The sequence below is a fragment of the Pelobates fuscus genome, chromosome 9, assembly GCF_036172605.1.
Source record: "Pelobates fuscus isolate aPelFus1 chromosome 9, aPelFus1.pri, whole genome shotgun sequence".
In the NCBI taxonomy this organism is placed as follows: domain Eukaryota; kingdom Metazoa; phylum Chordata; class Amphibia; order Anura; family Pelobatidae; genus Pelobates; species Pelobates fuscus.
The window spans coordinates 43,621,469-43,640,886 of record NC_086325.1 but is presented as its reverse complement, the minus strand read 5'-3'; the positions used below and the strand labels follow the sequence as shown (position 1 = coordinate 43,640,886).

The window sequence follows — 19,418 nt, the reverse complement described above, 5'->3', positions numbered from 1 at the left end:
GCCACATTGTGCGAAGAGGAATTGTCTTGGGCTGCACATAAAATATATAATATAATGAATTTATATACCGTATATACTCGAGTATAAGCCGACCCGAATATAAGCCGAGGCCCCTAATTTTACCCCAAAAAACTGGGAAAACTTATTGACTCGAGTATAAGACTAGGGTGGGAAATGCAGCAGCTGCTGGTAAATTTCTAAATAAAATTAGATCCTTAAAAAATTATATTAATTGAATATTTATTTACAGTGTGTATATATAATGAATGCAGTGTGTGTATGAGAATGCAGTGTGTGTGTATGAGAATGTAGTGTGTGTATGAGTGCAGTGTGTATATGAGTGCAGTGTGTATAGGAATGCAGTGTGTGTATATGAATGCAGTGTGTGTGTATGAGAATGCTGTGTGTATGAGTGCAGTGTGTATGTATGAGAATGCTGTGTATGAGTGCAGTGTGTGTATGAGTGCAGTGTGTGTGTATGAATGCAGTGTGTGTGTATGAATGCTGTGTGTGTATGAGAATGCTGTGTGTATGAGTGCAGTGTGTGTGTTTGTATGAGTGCAGCGTGTGTATGAATGCAGCGTGTGTATGAATGCAGTGTGTGTGTATGAATGCAGCGTGTGTGTATGAATGCTGTGTGTATGAGTGCAGTGTGTGTGTATGAATGCAGTGTGTGTGTGTATGAATGCAGTGTGTGTGTATGAGAATGCTGTGTGTATGAATGCAGTGTGTATGAGTGCAGTGTGTGTATGTGTGTGTGTAATGCAGAGTGTGATGCAGAGCCTTGGTGGGGGGTGGGCATTTTTATTTTTTTATTATTATTTTAATATTTATTTTTGTTTCATTACATTTTTTTATTTTATTATTATTTTTTATTTTATTATTATTTTATTGTATTATTTTTATTTTTTTATTATTATTATTACATATTACATATTTACATATTAAATATTACATATTTATTATTAATATACATACATTATTACATATTAATATACATACATTATTACATATTATTACATATTGCATATTTACATATTAAATATTACATATTTATTATTAATATACATACATTTTTTTTTGTCCCCCCTCCCTGCTTGCTAGCTGGCCAGGGAGGGGGGCTCTCCTTCCCTGGTGGTCCAGTGGATGGGCACTGTGTAGGAGGGGGCTGTGGGGGTTGCAGAGAGATGTTACTTACCTTTCCTGCAGCTCCTGTCAGCTCTCTCCTCCTCCGCCGGTCCGTTCAGCACCTCGGTCAGCTCCCAGTGTAAATCTCGCGAGAGCCGCGGCTCTCGCGAGATTTACACTGTGAGCTGACAGAAGAGGTGAACGGACCGGCGGAGGAGGAGAGAGCTGACAGGAGCTGCAGGAAAGGTAAGTAACATCTCTCTGCAGCCCCACAGCCCCTGTCTGTATTATGGCAATGCAAATTGCCATAATACAGACAATTGACTCGAGTATAAGCCGAGTTGGGGTTTTTCAGCACAAAAAATGTGCTGAAAAACTCGGCTTATACTCGAGTATATACGGTAATACAACTTCAAAAGCCCATTTCTTAATTTTTATATTTTATTTGTTTAGTAGATAACTCCCTTATTTGTTATCCTCATGGGGTTTGCCATATTTAAGGATACCAAATTAGGAAGATATCGATTAAACACATACACGTGTATACATATACAGATACACAGACCTATACATACATCCATCACAAACGTATATAGACACACGTTCAATTACAGACCCACACACATTAAATTACAGACCCACACACATACAGTCACAGACACACAATCACATACACACATAATTGCTGGCACACACACACACAAATATCATTCATACACACATTTTAGTAATTAAGAGGTCCACCCAGGCTCCCTTTCTTGCTCTGGGAGGGCTGGACAGTGGATCCTCTCCCTGGTGGCCAGTGGATGCTGCTGTGATGGGATCACTGTGCTCTTCTCACCCAGGTCCCTCTTGCGCACAGTAGTGATGCCGATGCCCGGGATGATGTTATATCTCAGCTGCCGGCTCGAGGGAGCTGTGCAGAAAGCGCACAGCAAGTAATGAGCTCCCTGCCTCCCTTGCTGCCCAGCAACCTACATGTGGTCTGTGGGCCACTGGTTAGACACACCTGCTCTAGATAGTGCCACTTCCACTTACTCAAGAAGGTGAAACCTTTCGGAATAAAAAAAGTCTACCATTTCATATGTAATGGTTCCCCATCCCAAATTAATCTAACCAAACGCACTCCTCCACATAAAGAACTTCAACAAGCTGAAGTGCTTTAGGGACCTGGAGTGTATTTTTTATGTGTTTGCAGTTTAGCGTGTGAGTGTGCCAAGTTAGATATGGTTGTGTGGCTGATTACTTTTGTGCATTTTATTTATTTTTTAAATATTTTTTTTTTAGCGTTCAGGTTTTCTTTCCTTATTCCTCTTATATCTTTATGATACTTCCCACTCCCTCCCCCTTGCCTTTTAAAAAAAAAAAAAAATATATATAAATATATATATTTATTATCTTCTTTTCTGGCTGTTGTATCTCAATATCCCAGTGCTGCCATTTTGTTCTCGTCCCTCCATGATTGCCTGCCGATTGCCCTTCTGTTGTGGCATTCTTTTCACTGGAAGATTGTGGTTAAATCAGCTTAGCAACTGAAGTGTATCCTTGTTTGTGCTCCTCCCATATTCAATGATAACATTCTAATTTGCAATTAATTCATTTTTCTGGATAATACTGGATTACAAAAGGTAGGAGGGGTCAGATCCAGCCTGGATTTTTAATTTAATGTTAAAAAAAGCCTGTTCTTGTCTTTTTACACTGATTACTGTCTCTTCTCCTTATTATTGGCTGCAGCGAGAGCCTTGTTTTTGGCTGATATGCGACCTTGTAGGGCTCCCTTTCGACTTCATATGACAATGAATATGGATGAGATGGCAAACGTTTCAGAATATCATCCAAAGTGCCTTCAGACCAGGGCCGAAGAAGCCCAGCAAAACAATATCCATAATAAAATGGACTGGGTACATGAAGATGAAGATGGTTCAGGCAGATTTATGAGAATAGCCCATGCAATGTTTCCACTCTGACGAGAAGGGCTCCTTATTAAAGCCAAGATTTTACATGGACTGTCCTAATAAATCTGCCCTAGCTGCCTTCAAATGCCTGGTCCAATTTCTTTATTGATCCATATGACAATGAGTGTCACTGAACAGGTTTCTGTTTGTGGCTGTTGCTGAATGGGTACGCCTGCACTCGTCACATCAAATCATAGGTAGTTCCCTAGTGAATTGAAAACCAAATAACAAAATTTAGGCAAAGTAGTGCTAATTTGGAAACATTCTCTGAATGCACGAAAGTCACACCGTGACTATTTTATACTAAAGATTGCCATTCATTTGTCATGCCCCTTCCGTCCGTTCCCCCTCTGCATTTTACCATACTTGTCTTTTTTCCCTACTCTAATTGCATGCTTACTAACATTTTGATTTTAGTAAAGATTTAAAGGTTAAAACCTGCAATTTTTTTTATATATATATTTATTTTAACCCTTTGCACAACAGGCAATTTGAGGACTGGGTAATTGGGCTCATCCTGCTGGAACTCATTAGGTTTGGCCGTGAGCGATCTGCTATAGAGGATGCAGAGTTCTGATGTGTGTGCGATCTAACACGGATCATTGTGAACGACTCGAGTGCTCTGCTCTGCTATTCTCTATGAAAGGGTGCCAGGTCTTTCTGCGCTGAGCCTTGTTTAATGCTCTATGTCAGTATTTGTAGGCAGCGGATTGTCACACAGGAGGGGAGGGTGCAAAGCTGGCCACAAAGGAGGGTCTGTACTTCCCTCTCTGAGCGAGTGATCCACCACACAGCAAGATGACATGCGAGGGGCAGGCACTTTGCATAACCACTGGAGGAGAAGCACTTCTCCTGTATTCACCACGTTTGTACAGAGCAGTTCAGATACGCCCTTACACACCCTGGCCTGTCCCAGCCGACACTGAATGTGAATGCTTTCCATTTACACAGTACGAGCTGCAAATAGTGCACATCCATTCTCTGTTCTTGATATTAACTGTTCAAACAAGTTATTATTAAACGGACCTTTCTGCACTGTTAGCGTTCAGGCATGAGGGGTTGGAGGAGGCCGGGCATTAGAATATTATTGTAATTGTTTGAGGTGCAAGTGTTCTATCATATTTTTGTTCCTCATTTGTTGGTTCGGTAACGAGAAATGAGCTGCAAGACAAATGCAGATGGCGCATTCTCGCTCACGTCGTGGTCCCATTTTTAGTTCCAGTTTGGTGACATGTATGATGTCATTGAGCATTTATACATTCATATCAATGTCCAGAAAGAGCCTGTCCGTAACGGATACGGTTTATTAGCTTATAACCAGAGGGACTTCGCCTTAAAGGGCCATTGTAGGGTGGGTGGATTTGACCCCCACCCTTTTTTAATATACAAATGTGAATTGTTGGAAATGAAAAGTACATTTCACATTGTAAACCACAATCTCCTAATTTGAAAAAAAAATATTCCATGCTGGCTATAATTAATAATATTAAAGGAAGAAACTGCTCAGCTGTGCTCTGCCACTTTTTACGTAAGTAAATTAGGCAGCTTAAAGCAACACTGTCACTTTAATTTTTTTCTTTTACACATAACTGTGGCCCTAACATGCTATCTAATGCCAGTTTTGCCTCTAAATGAGCTTGCAATGAAAATGATGGCCGTACAGCTGTCTTGCTGTACATTGTGTACTCAGCCAGTGCTCAGACAACAGTCTGCACAAAACAGCATCGTTCTACAAAGAAGCAAAAGGTAAAATGAAGGTTAATTTTATTTAAAGGTTATATGTTTGGTTTTCTACGTCTAACCATGTTACTGCACACCTGTAGTTTTGTTTGTCGACGCTGTGGTATGTGTCCGTCCACTAGAAATGTATAATGATGACAATAAATGGCAGACTGTGTGGACAGAGGAGATAAAAGGGAAAATGTCGTATTCAGTGTCAAACGGGTCATAAAAAAAAAAAAAACTGATTTCAACCAAGAATCAATTAGCTTGTGTAGCCTGCTCGTTCACATCCAAATAATACAGTCTTTATTTTCAATGTTATTTCCTGCTCCAGACACCTGCTCTGTTTATGCACTATATAAATCCATAGATCGCGCACGATAGTACGATCTCTGATTGAAAAGGAGCATTCTTTCTGGTTGTAGCCATTATCATTCTCTGCAAAGTTTGTTTTTTATGCTCGTTTAAATCCACTCGTATATTTAAAGGACTTGTACATTAAAATGTAATTTTAGAGTTTTAAACGGCAAACCACTTTCTGCACTGCACAGGGATTTTGAATTTAGGGATGGCGTAGGTACAAATGATATCCCATTGCTACCCCATGAAGTTTGGCATCAAGGCTGAACACATAGGGGAAAACTACTATGTAACATCATGCTAAACCGTGCTAGGTTCTACATCATAGAAAGAGGCTGTCAGGTGCCATATGGCATATAATACAAAGAAAAACATGGACTTGATCAAAATTATGTTTTGATACTTGCAAATTCCTTTTTTGTAAATTTTTTTTTTTTTTTTACAGTGTTGGCATCGATTAATATACATAATAAAGTCAAAGTTTGAGAATTCAAGCAGGTGTGTATATATATATATATATATCACTGGTATTATGAGAAGCCTTTAGAGACAACAAGAGAGGGCAACAGGATCTGGGCAACCACTTACTGTCTGGAGTCTTTATCTCTCAAGTGGTGATGGGCAATCACTTACTGTCTGGAGTCTCTATCTCTCAAGTGGGGATGGGCAATCACTTACTGTCTTATAAACTGGAGCATAGGAGGACAGTAATACCAAACTACCCCAAGTTAAGTGTTTCTAGAAATGCTGTATAACTGTATAAGCCGTATAACTATACATTTTTCAGTACCCTTTTATTAGTAGACATTTGCATACTTGTAAACCTCTAGGTTAAGCAATAACATGGTGGAGATATCGTGGAGATATCAAACTCCCTATGTAAGATTGGGAGCTTGCCTATTTTAGTCGAAAGATTAAGGTTACGTTCATAGACCTTCATAAGTAACAGTTGCACAGGAGGTTAAATGCCAGCATTTAAATATCCTTAGCTGTGCCTACCTGACTCTTGCATTTGCCTTGTCCTACCTGCATAGCGTATTCACGTAGAATGATTAGGGGTTTAGACACATTGGCTGAACGTCGTTCCATTCATCCTTGCTTTACAAAACCTGCTTGGAGTAGAAATGATGTATGCAGATGATACATCTTGCTTGCATGCATAATAATTTGATGGTTATGAAATTTTTACACAGTCCCTCCCAAGGCAGCTGATACTGACTATTCTACATATGTATTATGTCGCTAGGGTAATTAAGTAAGGGATACAGGCCTGGATTTGCGGTCTGAAAAGCGTCAAGACCAGATCACGTGTCATCCAAATACAGACCTTTTTTCTGCTTTAGTTGGGTAAGTATGCCTCTGCCATCTATAATCTATGATGAAAATGTGGCCATGCATAATGCAGCACTGGTACCACCTTGTATGTCAGATACACAAAGAATTTGGTGACAATTCTTCAGAGTCGTTATTCAAGGTACTAACTTTACAGTGACAACCTTTACATTGATTTTAATATTGATTAACTGTTAACTTATGTATCAGGGCACCAACCCACATCTTCTCATTTCCAACAGCCTCTATCTCCATTTTATTATTGTTACTCTGATTTATATAAAAACAAAAAAGAAAACAATATAACCACCAATGTTAACCACCAGTCAGTTACTTCAATTGTTAGATACACAAATGTAAAAAAAAAAGGTAACCTCCTCAAATATGTCACTATTGATAAAAGCTGGTTTTGGTAACCATAACCAGCCACTGACAAGGATCTTACCCCAAGAATTACATTGTGACAAATGTACAAAGAAATAAGGGCACACCGCCTGCCTAGAGTCCCTAAAATGGCTAAAAATATGCTCCCACCTCAACTCCATTTACCTCCTCCTGATCTGGTTTGTAATCTCCTCTGACCACTTTTTGTCGTTTGTCTGTGTCGGTTTTCTTCCTCTTTTAAAACGCTGTCTCAGGAAGGAGGAGTATAGAAATCTAGCAATTATGATATGAGCTCTGAAAAAAGATGTTATAGGGCCTAGATGTCCCAACCTATATGTGCAGAGGTGATTTTTATTTTGCAAACTCTTATTGCTTAAAGTGTTACTCCAACCCTTTACCTCAGTTTAGTTTGTAAAGTTTAGAATGCCTTATTGGGCATTGCTAATCGGTCCTCCCCTTTGAAAATGTGAAAAAATTAAGGCTTAACTGAACCCCTTTTTCTGGCTCAGAGCTTAGGCACACTCTGAGCCAGCAAAGGCAGTGAGTAGACAGGGATTTTGGAAAGAATGATGGGGATTTTAATTAAAAACAAAACACACGCAATGGGAAAGATTTTTACGTCTGTTGCCAGCACGCTGGCAATAATAGCGGATTCAGTCTAATCATGCATGTTTAAATTGTACCCAGCGACTTACCTGAATCTAGCCCTAACTGCTGTTCAACACAAATTGACGGGAGCTAATCTACTACGCAACCCAAACCATGCGGCCTGGAGCGCACAGGGTGGGGGAGGCGGCTGCTCCCCCAGGCTGAAATTGCTCAAGAGCATTCAGCACTGAGCAGATGCCCCGTTACCCCCCCATCCCCTTTGGAACGGCGGGGGACATCCCGCTCCACCCCTGGGAGGCCATCCTGACATAAGGAGAGTGAAGGGTAAAGCCACTGAAGCTGCAGGAAAATCTAATGTTCCATCCAACATAGCGGATTACATGTGGCACCCCAACAATATTAAGGAAAAGAATGATATCGGGTTCAGGCTTGACAGAATTTTTCACACTTTCTGGAGGAAACTCGAGCATAGGATGCATCAAGCTGCCCCAGTGCAGCCAAGGAACCACTCACCTCAACAGCTGACTCTCCCACAGCAGCAGATGCCTGTGGCGCCGGCAAAAACAAGGGCCCCAATATGGCGGCGGAGCATGAAGCACACAACACTCCAACACAAGGTGACACAAAAAGGGTGACACAAAAAGGGTGACACAAAAAGGGTAACCATCACGAGCCAAAGCTGGGACTCATCAAGTCTCAAAGGTCAAAACTGAACCCAATGGAGACCCAGAGGGGCTGCAGGAGCTCCAGTCCCAGTCCTTGGCATGTACCGACCTGCTAGTATCGGGGCTCCGGGACATGACATGTACCTCCTTGCTGCAGGTCTGTGCTCTGCCCATGGAGGGCATAGGATGAACTCTGCTCAAGGACTGGGCACTGAACGGCTTATGGCTACTCCCCTTTTGCCTCTTATCAATACTCAGTAAGGGACTTAACTGTCCTATAATCTAACGCTACATGCCTTTCCCATGCTACTCCTTTCAGCTTCTGTCTTGCATCTCTTTTCATCCCACTAACTTGGGAACTTTCTAGGGGGGTAAATCTTAGAAAATACTTGCTGTTGTTAATCCTTTTATTACTAACCACCGTATTGAGACCACTCTTATGCACATAGCCCGTCACTTAATGCTATAACGACTTATCTACACTGTGTTCATCAAATATTCTCTCCTTTGTTCTCAAAATTGTGCAGTTATTTCAAATGCAACTGAATTGTCCTGTAAAATGCTGATCCTGTACTTGCTGTTGGGGCATTGCAGGAACTTCTGTTAATCTCATGCACAACAACAAAAATAAAGAATAAAAAATAAATGAATGTAAAATATGCACAGAATTGACATTAGGCAGGCAATCCGGGCTGCCAAAGTCACGTGTATTGGGGTGTAATTGGCCCCTAACACACAAATACAAATATTTCTGAACGTGCAATGTTTCAAGCAGAAAGACTGCTCATACAGACTTCTACCACAATGGCCACTTCAAATCACAGAAGGTGTCGTGGTGGTTGGAGTAACCCTTAAAACTTGAGAAAGGGCATTTTCATTTCAATAGAGGTTGCCAGGGATGGTCCGTCTCCACTGTGTCTACAGTCTTGGTATAGAATAGTGGACACTCATTTAAATTATAAGGTGCAATTTTGAAACCAGTAAGTACAAAAAAGGCTTATTTTTTTATGTAAGAAGCACAAAACTGATACCCCTGAAAAGTTCAAGTCTGTGTGCTGTGTTTTTACACCATTCTTCAAAAGAAAGACTTGATTTCCTTGAAAGACTGAAAGTGGTGAAAACCCGCAAGATACTGTATGCTCAAGAACATCCAATAAACATTCCGCACTTTTTTAGACCTAGTGATTAGTAACTGCGCCATTTTTGACACTGATCATGATCCATTCAGTAATTTTCTCGCCTTTGTTCCAAATGTTTTTTATAAACTTCGTGCGGCCCTGTTACCGTCTGGCGACTTTGCAGAAGAACCCCGACGGTGACATTGCCGCTTTGGCACTGGAGGCCGGTGCGGGGCAGAGAAAGCTGAGTTACACTTACCTAAACCTTTCCCTCACGGGCTCCGCCATCTTCCAGGGGGGCCTCTTCAGCCAGGAGCTGATGTCACTGATGTCACATCTCAGGTGTATGAAAAATACATAAGACAAAGTAGCAGTGGCAGGTCCTGGGTGGTGGGGGGAGGGGAGGGGGGGGCACACACTGCTCCCAATATACACATCCCTATACATACACTACACCCCTCTCACACACGCACTGCCCCTCCATACACATACTGTGACCCTCACACACACTGCCCCCATACACACACACTGCACCCATCACACACATAGACACTACTGCCCCCATCCCGGGGACAACAGGTAAGTTATCAAACTGTTTTTTAAACGGTTTGGCTACTTACTCTGGGAGGGCGCCACAGCACTCCTAGCACCAAAACCACTACAGAAAGTGTAGTGGTTATTGTGTCTAGATTGTTTCTTTAAATAATCTGCCAGTGCCCCTCCCGAGATTAGGTTCTGGATGCACCCCTGCAAAGTAGTGCCCAGTTTGCCTTATGTTTTTAGTTAGAAATAGATGGAAAAGGAAAGAGAGAGAGAGTAGGAAAGAGGAAGTGATTGCGATAAGGTTAGTACAGCGTGACAGTGCCGCTTAAAGAACAAGATGGGTGGCAGTTTTAACTTTTTATTAAAAATTCTCAATCCGACTTTAGGTTTAGATTTCAGGTTTTCCTAAAATGCTAGTACTACCAGATTCAAGATGGCAGAGAAATACGATGCCCTAAAATGAGCAAATGGTGAACTGTTACAACTACTTTAATATGTTTCCTGGAACAAAAATTTACCCTTTTTATTTTGGCGCAGCTGCCTATCATTTTCTTGCCTTGCTCAGACATGAGTTGTGATTTAACAGGCCTCTTCTCTCACTGAAGCCCTTTGATACAGGATCCCCAAGGTGTTTCTTTTTTTAGAGTCTATTACTTGGTAGGTTCTGGTTTGAGTGATTGGCAGCTGATTGAGACGTGAATCTATCACTGTCACCTGGCAATGGGGAGTTTTCTTCCTCTTTGTCCGTGTTTTCGTTTTGTATTAATTTAAGCTGCCGAATGAGACGGCTCCATAGAGTAACACTGACGTTACCTCCATCTTGATTTGACAAAATGTGTCCTACCGGTAAAGCCTCCAGTTATGTCAGTGGTCCACCTGTCATACATTCATTTATTTATAAAATATTTTACCAGGATGGATACATTGAGATTTCTCTCGTTTTCAAGTATGTTCTGGGTCTACAAAACATTGCATTGTTACAATGGGATACAATATTACAAAAATACAATATATATATATATATACACACACGCACACACACACACTTATATAAATTTCATAACAGGTAATAAATATATTCAACCCTGACAGGTGCATTCTGTGCTGACGTATATGGCCATAGATCTCTTAAAAGATTTTAGATTAAATGAAGATTTGACTGTGTCCCTGAGGTTATTCCATAATTGTGGTGCTCTGTAGGAAAAGGAGGATAGAGCCACGTTATTTTTGTATTGCGGTATGCTAAATATCGTGCTAGTACTGGATCGGAGGCTATAGGAGGTGGGAACAGCTGGGGAGAGCATTCTACTCAGGTAGGGTGGGAGCTTCCCAGAAATGCTCTTATGCACAAGGCTGGAAAGAGGAAGAGTGCGTTGGGATTCCAGCGACAGCCAGTTTAGCTCTTTTAGTAATTACATTCTAGTACAAAGAGGCAACATTTTTTTTTGTTTTGTCTGTAAATTAGGTCTAGGTTAAGAGCAAGAATGTGTTTAGCCTTAAGGCCATACCAGGACATACATGTCCCAGCCTTCTTTAGAATGGAGGAAGTTAAACTCCTGGGTAGCAGCTGTTATTTACAACTGTTGCTTTCAATTTAGCCCCTCTCCCATTTTTGACCTGCAGGGAGAGTAGCTGGGATACAAGCTCAAATATTCCTCATGTTAAGTGAAGATGGGCAGTACAGTAATGGTGGCAGCTGCAAACAGCCGCTTCTTTCTGGGCTATCTCCTTGCAATCTAGGCAGACTTGGTACTGTTCTGCTGTGGATCGATGCAATATTAGTATGGAATATATGGATATTGTCAATTTGTACAAAAGGTAATGAAGACATTATAACAGCGAGGTTATAACTGCTAAAATATGTTTGCAGAGGGCATGAAATAACTTTGAGGTTGATGTTTTAAACGTATCAAGTGATACTGCTTTGGAATAGCTACAGTCTGTGGGGTATTATGTCAGCTATAGGTAAGTGTGTCGTACATGTAAGTGTAATACTATCCCTTACACCCAGAGGATAATTTTTTATTTTTTGGGTTCTGGAAACCTTAGACAAAGCAGCTGTAAGGGATTGATCATCTTGAAGTACAAGACTGAACCTTATTACATCCTTCTTTTATATTTATATTTTTTGTTTCATTTCTTTATAAAGCATGCTTATATGTAATATTATAAATGAAAAATGGGTTCCTTTTTTTTTTGTCTGTCTACTGCTCATTCTTTGTTTCTTTGCATCTCTGTCACTCTCGCTGTTTTTATGTCCCTCTGTGTATCTATGCATCTCTCACCATTTTATGTTTAACTCTGTTTTTCTGTCTCTCTATCTCACTTTGTGTCGTTCACTGTTCTTCTATTTCAATCTCGGTATTCATTGCTGTCCCTCTGTACCTTTCTGTGACAGAGCTCAGCTTTAGTGTCTCCGTCAAGGGTCCCTCTCTTTCAGCATTGGATACATGGAGTGGTTATAGCTGTTTTAACTGACTCACTCAAACACTAGTCGAGACTTAGTGAAGGGTGACTAAGAACTGGTTTATTGAGAACAAGGCACACTTTTATATACACGACCCCCACAAGGGGTCCATGGCTTGAGCAATGTAAATCCCGCCCTGGGCTCCTCTGAGTCTGGGAGATAACTAGATAATTGAATGCTAAGCTAATTATCCCCATTAAGATATACCCCAAAAAGATACAAAATGACACAAATAACCCCCACATGTTGGATAGCTTTCCCTCAGTAAAAAAGCACGCTCTTGTTGCACTAACTGTGTTGAATTGTCACCCGGTTAAAGTCTAAATCTTTCTCCTGGCCAGACTGACGGCTAGGGGACTCACTGTTTTCTCTGTGAGGCCCTGTCACTGGGGGGGTTGGAGTGAGGGTGCTGTTTGGGGCTCTGCCTGGTGAAGGACAGGGGACAACCAGGGAGTGTGACTTTAGCCCTTCAGTGAGAAATTGGGGTGAATGTCTCTGCATAGAGGCAAAACTCTGTGTGTCTCTCTCTCTCTCTCTCTCTCTCTCTCTCCGTATCTGTATATCTCACTCTTTCTTTCTGTATCTCTCTATTTCTCTCTCTTCTCTCACAGCCAGATATTATGCTGCTTTTTAGCATTGAATTGGTATTCATCGAATTTTAAATTAGTAACTTTGTTGTAGGTGTAATTCTTCCTTATTTGTAAATCTACAATGTGTATATATCATGCATTAAACCTATCTATGCAGGATCCATGGAGCTGCCCGAGCTCTGACAGATAATGTGTATACAATCCGGCCCCTTCTTGGGAGGTGACATTTTTTACAAGTCTCGGCACCACCTCCTCTTCTTAGCCTGCTTCTGCTTCTCTCGCTGCGGCCTGGGGCAGCTCCAAGGAGCTGCTAGTGCAAGCCTGCCAAGCGCTGATCTGAGAGGGGAAAGCGAGAGAGGATAGGAGGGGTAACCCCTGGTGAGTGCTACAGGTCTCTGTCACTGAAAGACAGGAAGCAAAACTGCAAAGGCAAGAGTTAAGAGAAGTGTGGAACCCTGGCAATATAAGAGACAATTCCTGGAGCAGTGAATCAGGTGCCTGGGTAATTAGGGACAGGTCACTGAGCAATGGCAGTTAGAAACTGTATGAGATGTGGTTCTGGGGTAGGTTGAAGGCAGGACCCAGGATATTAGCTATGGTAAAAAAAATGGGGTAGGTTTTTTTTTTTTTTTTTTTTGGTTGCAACAGTGGCAGCCAGACATGACACTTAAAAATAGCTTACTTGGACGTAAAACGTTGCTTAACAGTACAAAATAAGGATTGGGCAGTAATTCGTGCTCTGCATAATGTAAACCTCTTGATCTGGTAGATCTGAGATGAATGTGTATCTACCTGAGGTGGGCCAAGTGAAATGCATGATGCCACTAATCACTGCTAGAACCTGCTGACAAGTCTGCTCATGGGTTAGAATCCCCAGGTATACATAGATACTTGGGGGTGTTATCTGAATATGGTTAGCTTAGTGCTTACGCATTGCAATCATTTTAGAGTAGGAAATAGAAGATTTGACACATGGTTATATGTGTTATCCTTCAGCTCTTACTGGACGAAGTGTGGCTGTGAGGGCCGACAGTGTCTCAGCCTTGATACAGAGGTTTAAATATAAAAATGAGAACAGATGAAGTTGGTAGGTCTTATGACGATGCCAATTGGTTTTACTTAATTGAGCTTTTGATGGAATAAAAAATGCGATCAGTATATAGCAGCACAGCCTTGTGCAGCTACATATAGAGAGATAGCTGCAGCTTTGGACACATCTGTTTGCAGTCAGTGGCTCAGAATATAAAAACAACTACCGTAATATAAGTGAGGAGGTCCTGAGATACTGGTGTTTATAAAGTTACAGGAGCCCTGTTCTGATTGGATTGCAAAATGGGCTCTGTTTCTAGTGACATAGCTGTAATATCTCTAATATTCCAGGTCTTAGATGGTTAATGACTTAAGGTAATCCAAATCGTTTGTGCCTTTAGCCTGAGCAAAACTGATAGGTAGGGTCAGGGTCCTAAAACTGAGGTGTGTGTGTGCGTGCGCGTGAGCTCAGGAGATGTTCAACGCATTGGGATACAAACTCTGTGATGAACACCCCTACATTAAAAATGAAAGGTGGGTGCTGTACAAGGCACAATGTGATAATATAAGGTAAGTCAATGGCAGGATTTTGTAATTTTACACAAGAATGGAAATTGGATACAGTTAGAGTTCATTTTGTATCCCTATATCTCTATGTGGAGCGTATATAAATAGCTGGCATACTCCAAAGGGGAATGGGATACAGACAGGAAATTTAAGGCCATGCAAACACAATTGTTGGTGAGCAAAATGGAAGCACTCAGTCCCGTTGTACATGAGCTAGGATGTAAGCTTCAGTTCAATGTAAAAACAACTTTATTAAAGCAATTCCACATAGACATCTACGTTGTGCCATTGTGCCAAACCAGGATTATTGGACAGGCTTTTTTTTTTTTAAATAATGAGTTGGATATCTGTACTCATTCCACTTACTTCCTCAGGTCGAAACACAGAAGGGATTCCTGATTCGCTGAACTTAATAGAGGTTACTTTTGAGACTCTAAAGGGGCTGGAAATCAGGAGCTGAACGTCAAGGTAGCTATATGACCCTTTCCCTCCTTATCCACTTTATGACAGCTGACATACATTGTACGTTGCTATCCTCATTACTGAAGGTATCCAGCATTAGCCCCCTTTGGGTTGCTGTATGCTTCCGATTATTATTATTATTATTATTATTATGATTACTAATATTTATATAGCGCCAGCATAATCAGTAGTGCTTTACAATATTATCAGAGGGGGAGATTAAACAGTAAATGAGACAATTACAAAAACCTATAGGAACAATAGCTCAAACGAGCTTATAGGAATTGGAATTGTGACAAAACTTTTTTTTTTTCTCTTAGTAAGTCATTTGTAGTACTGGGAGATCTGGTATGTACCACAATTGGCAGTAGTACCACTTGGGTTATCCCAGCACCATACCAAAGTAACTGGATGCACTTTCTTTCAGTGAACCAATGGTAGTAGTGAGAGTCCTGGTCCAATCATGCACAAAGGTATTATATGATTTAGGGTTTATTAAGTTTGCTTGGAATCTCGGAGCCAGCTAAAGAAAGTTAGGAGCCCGGTTTTCTTAAACTAGAAAAGTTTTTTTGTTTTTTTTCCCCCAACGACAAAAATATCATTCTTAAAGCAACACTATACTCCCCACTACAGCTTAAAGGACCACTATAGGCACCCAGACCACTTCAGCTCAATGAAGTGGTCTGGGTGTCAGGCCCATCTAGGGTTAACCCTGCCTGCTGTAAACATAGCAGTTTCTGTGATTTTCACAGTGAGAAGACGCCAGCGTCCATAGTAAAACATTGAGAATGCTTTTCTATGGACTGACTGAATGCGCGCGCCGCTCTTGCCGCCCATGCGCATTCAGCCAAAGAGGGAGAAGAGAAAGATAAGTGTTTAACCCCTTCCTCCCCCTAGAGCCTGGCGGGAGTGGGACCCTGAGAGGGGGGGGGGCTAAAGATCATATAGTGCCAGGAAAAAGTTTGTTTTCCAGGCACTATAGTGGTCCTTTAATGTAGGGGGCTCTGGACTGGTGTCTATAGTTTCAGAGAAAAGGCAGTGTTTGCATTACTGCCTATTAACACTTTTAGTGACAGTCATTCAGGCGGCTACTAGGGATGCTTCTTATTGTGCAGCACCTTCTTTCAGTGTCTCCAAGCTCTGCGTGGATGTGCTGAATGTTCCCCTTAGAGATGCATGGGATTCAGTGCATCTCTATGAGGAGATGCTGGTTGGTGCAATGTATGGTATTTTGCCACGCATGTGCAAAATCCTATGGGAAAGCATTGGCTTGGCTGAGATGATCATGATTGATTATCTCAGCCAGTTACAGCAAGAATGGCGTGCCGTTGAAAAAAACGTGAGTAAAAAAAACCTTTTCCTTGCGATTGGAGGGTGGGTGGTCACCTAAACAGACTCCCAGACAGTCACTCACTGACAGACAGACATACACTAACAAACACACTCACTGACAGACACACACACTCACTGACTTGACACACTGACAGACATATAAACACACACATACTCACTGACAGAGACAGACGCACACACACACACACATACTAACACACTCAGACACATTCTCTCACACACCCACAAATAATTATTTGTTTTTATATTAATTTAAGTCTTCCATTGGGAGAGCTGGAGTGGATCCTTTCCCTGGTGTCCAGTATAAGGCTGAGCTGTGCTGAAACGTTCAAGCTCTTCTTGCTCTCCTTCCTTGCGCACCATTTAGTGATGCCGGGGCCGGAGTGATGTAATATCCTGGCTCACTGCAGTGCGCGCAAGGGAGCAGAGCAACAAGATTAAAGCTCCCTTGCTGTCCGGCTCCACACTGCCTCAGCTGGCCATTGCAAGGGTGCAGGGAGCTTATTCCACAGCCGCTGAATGCGCTGACAAACCCAGGCGTCAAGACAAAATTCCTGGTCGCCATGGTGACCTGGTGCCTGGGATTTGTCGAGCCCTGGTCTGGCCATGTCTTCGGCAAACTGAAATAAATATCTTCAGGCTGGCCCATCATCTGGTCACTATGACAGGCTATTGGGATCAAATGCCCAGGTCATGCGATTGGACCGCTCCCTAGGCATCCTGGTTCATTTGGATTCGGATTAGTTAAGGTTAGCTAGTGTTAGGCTTAGGTTGAAGATAGAAGTAGTATCAGATTTTGATGCTGGTCAGTATGATAACACAGATAGATTTTTCCTTTCACCAAAGTATCTCAGGGAAGCAACTTGAGGGTCATGTTCAAATTATAGCTTGTATCAAATTTCACCATATATGTTCTCCCCAAAAACTGTGGGGTATTGCTGTACTTTGGAGATGCAGCAGAATACAAATATGGAGTCTTTGAAGTAGCACAAAATATGAGGCCTTACCATTATACCATTATAATTCAGTATTTATATGGGAAAACAAAATCACCCCTAATTTCGGGTGAATTTGGTTATGAAACTTCCCCATAATAAACAACTGAAGGTGTCTTGTTTTGCAGATGGTTTGCCATCATATTCTAAGACGTAGTTAGGGTTTTTTTTGTCCTAAAAGTGACATAGGCCATTTAAATCAATTGGTCAAAATTAAAAGTTTGAAAATGTAAATAGATCTTCCCTGATGACAAGATTTACATGTGGGTAGTAAGGTATACATTTTGAGCAGTAGAAGAATAGAAATATGACTCTTCCTGCTTCAAAACGCTGCACATATACATTCCAGGCACCATGACCATTTCAAATCGCTGAGGTGGTCATGGTGCTTGGAGTAACCCTTTAATAAACATCAGAAAATGTTACCTAAACTAAATAATACTCAAGTATTTCTTCCAGTAAATTTTATATGCACTAACAATAATTATTATATCACACCAAGCCAGGCTTCCAAATTAATCCTTGTCTATTAAAACCATCCATCCTCGGATAACTTAAGAGGATGACTTTCAACGAGACAAAACCATGACCGCATACGCAAGTATATTTTAAAAACTGTTTGTTTCAATCAACTTTTAATACAAATGCCAAAATTTGAATGGTGTATGTGGGGTAGGAGTGTGATAATAAAATTGCTTTGCAAGCTAAGGTGGATTTTCTGATTTACTGACACCAGTGACAGATACCGCTACATGGGACATGAAGAACCCTAAACTGCTTAGTGAGATGAGTATTGATGTTACGAAGGTCAAGCAACACTGCTAGAATTCAAATTACTGAGGGCATTATGTCCCAGGCCCTTCCAGATATCCTTCATGTCTGCCACAAGCTGATGTGGCAAAGGATAGCACAGATTGTGACCTTGTTTTATTATTTCCATTTATTTTGATTACATTTTCAGTATGAATGCTTTAGAAATGCATTAGGGATCACAATAGGAAGGACTGATCTGCTTGTATGCATGTGTTTGGGGGAAATGGGTATCAGAGCGTAGGCCATGTTCTTCCTGCAATATAAGAAGCGTAGCATTGGTGACCTGTGGAATCAAAGCCAGTAATAGATTGTTTAATGGGTTACTCCAAACCACTTTGCTCCCAGAGATGTAAATCTACCTCCAACAGCATCATTGGGGCATCATTCGCCAGCACAGAGTTCCGGATGGCTTATGTTAAGTATGCATATTTTTATGCACAGAGTTGGACCCACTGGCTGATAGCGGTCAGCTGACACTCTCAGCCAATTAATAGCCTGCGGGATCGGCTTCTGCAGAAGCTGGATGCACATCACTGGCCACTGGATGACCTTCTGAGATTGGTGGGACCCAGGTAAGAGGTCAAACTGTTGCAAAATGGTTTGTCTCATTACTATGAGATGGGCCAGGGTACTTCTGGGATCATAACCACTACAGCTGACTTAAGTGGCTATAATGCTTGGAGTAACCCTTTTAATGAGACCCCATCTATTACATAATGACTGGGGTTTGATTCAGTGTATATGGAGTGTACTTACAAATAATATTGGGGGTAACATTCTAAAAGTTGAGCAGTTGTCATGGAAACCAGTGAAATCGCTCCTTCGCTCCAGAATTTCTCCTTATACATCACTTCTGACGTCTCAAAAGGAGCACAATTAAAAATTACACTTTTCTGAAAAGTCTGAAGTTTAGGTCACTAGATTTTTTTTTACAAAGAAATACAAATGACCTTTTGTACTGAAATTCCTGACCGGTGCTTACAATGAAGAGTCTGTGTGCACAATAACATATGCTTATACAAGAGCGTCGAGATGGAAATGTATTTGTGTTGCTTTTTTCAGAGTAGCGGAATTGAGTCACAAAGATGGTCTCTGTATATCTGAATAAATTGATTACTGTAGTAAGGACCAGCATTTCACCTGCAATTAAATTCTAAAATGAATGTAGTTTGAAAAAAAAAAAAAAAAAAAAAAAATTCTGCATATGATATGGAAAAATAAATGCAACTTTCTCAAAACAAAAACATTTAAAGAAAGCATATTTCTTTGTTCACATTGTGATGCAAAATCAGTGTATTGCAGAAACTTGTTACATATATTTATAAT

The 19,418-nt window shown here is 41.1% G+C and overlaps 1 protein-coding gene across 2 annotated transcripts in view; it reads left to right on the top strand.

Annotated features, from left to right (window-relative positions):
* Window positions 1-19,418, top strand: part of BCORL1 (BCL6 corepressor like 1) — a 71,517-nt gene that overhangs the window by 3,253 nt on the left and 48,846 nt on the right. Inside the window, exons 1-2 of one of the 2 annotated variants that reach the window (XM_063431899.1) lie at window positions 13,163-13,251; window positions 14,844-14,937. The exons of the other annotated variant lie outside the window; for it this stretch is intronic. The gene's annotated coding sequence lies outside the window, so the exon portion shown is untranslated. Of the gene's footprint in view, window positions 1-13,162; window positions 13,252-14,843; window positions 14,938-19,418 lie in introns of those variants that run through there. 2 annotated transcript variants of the gene reach the window in all.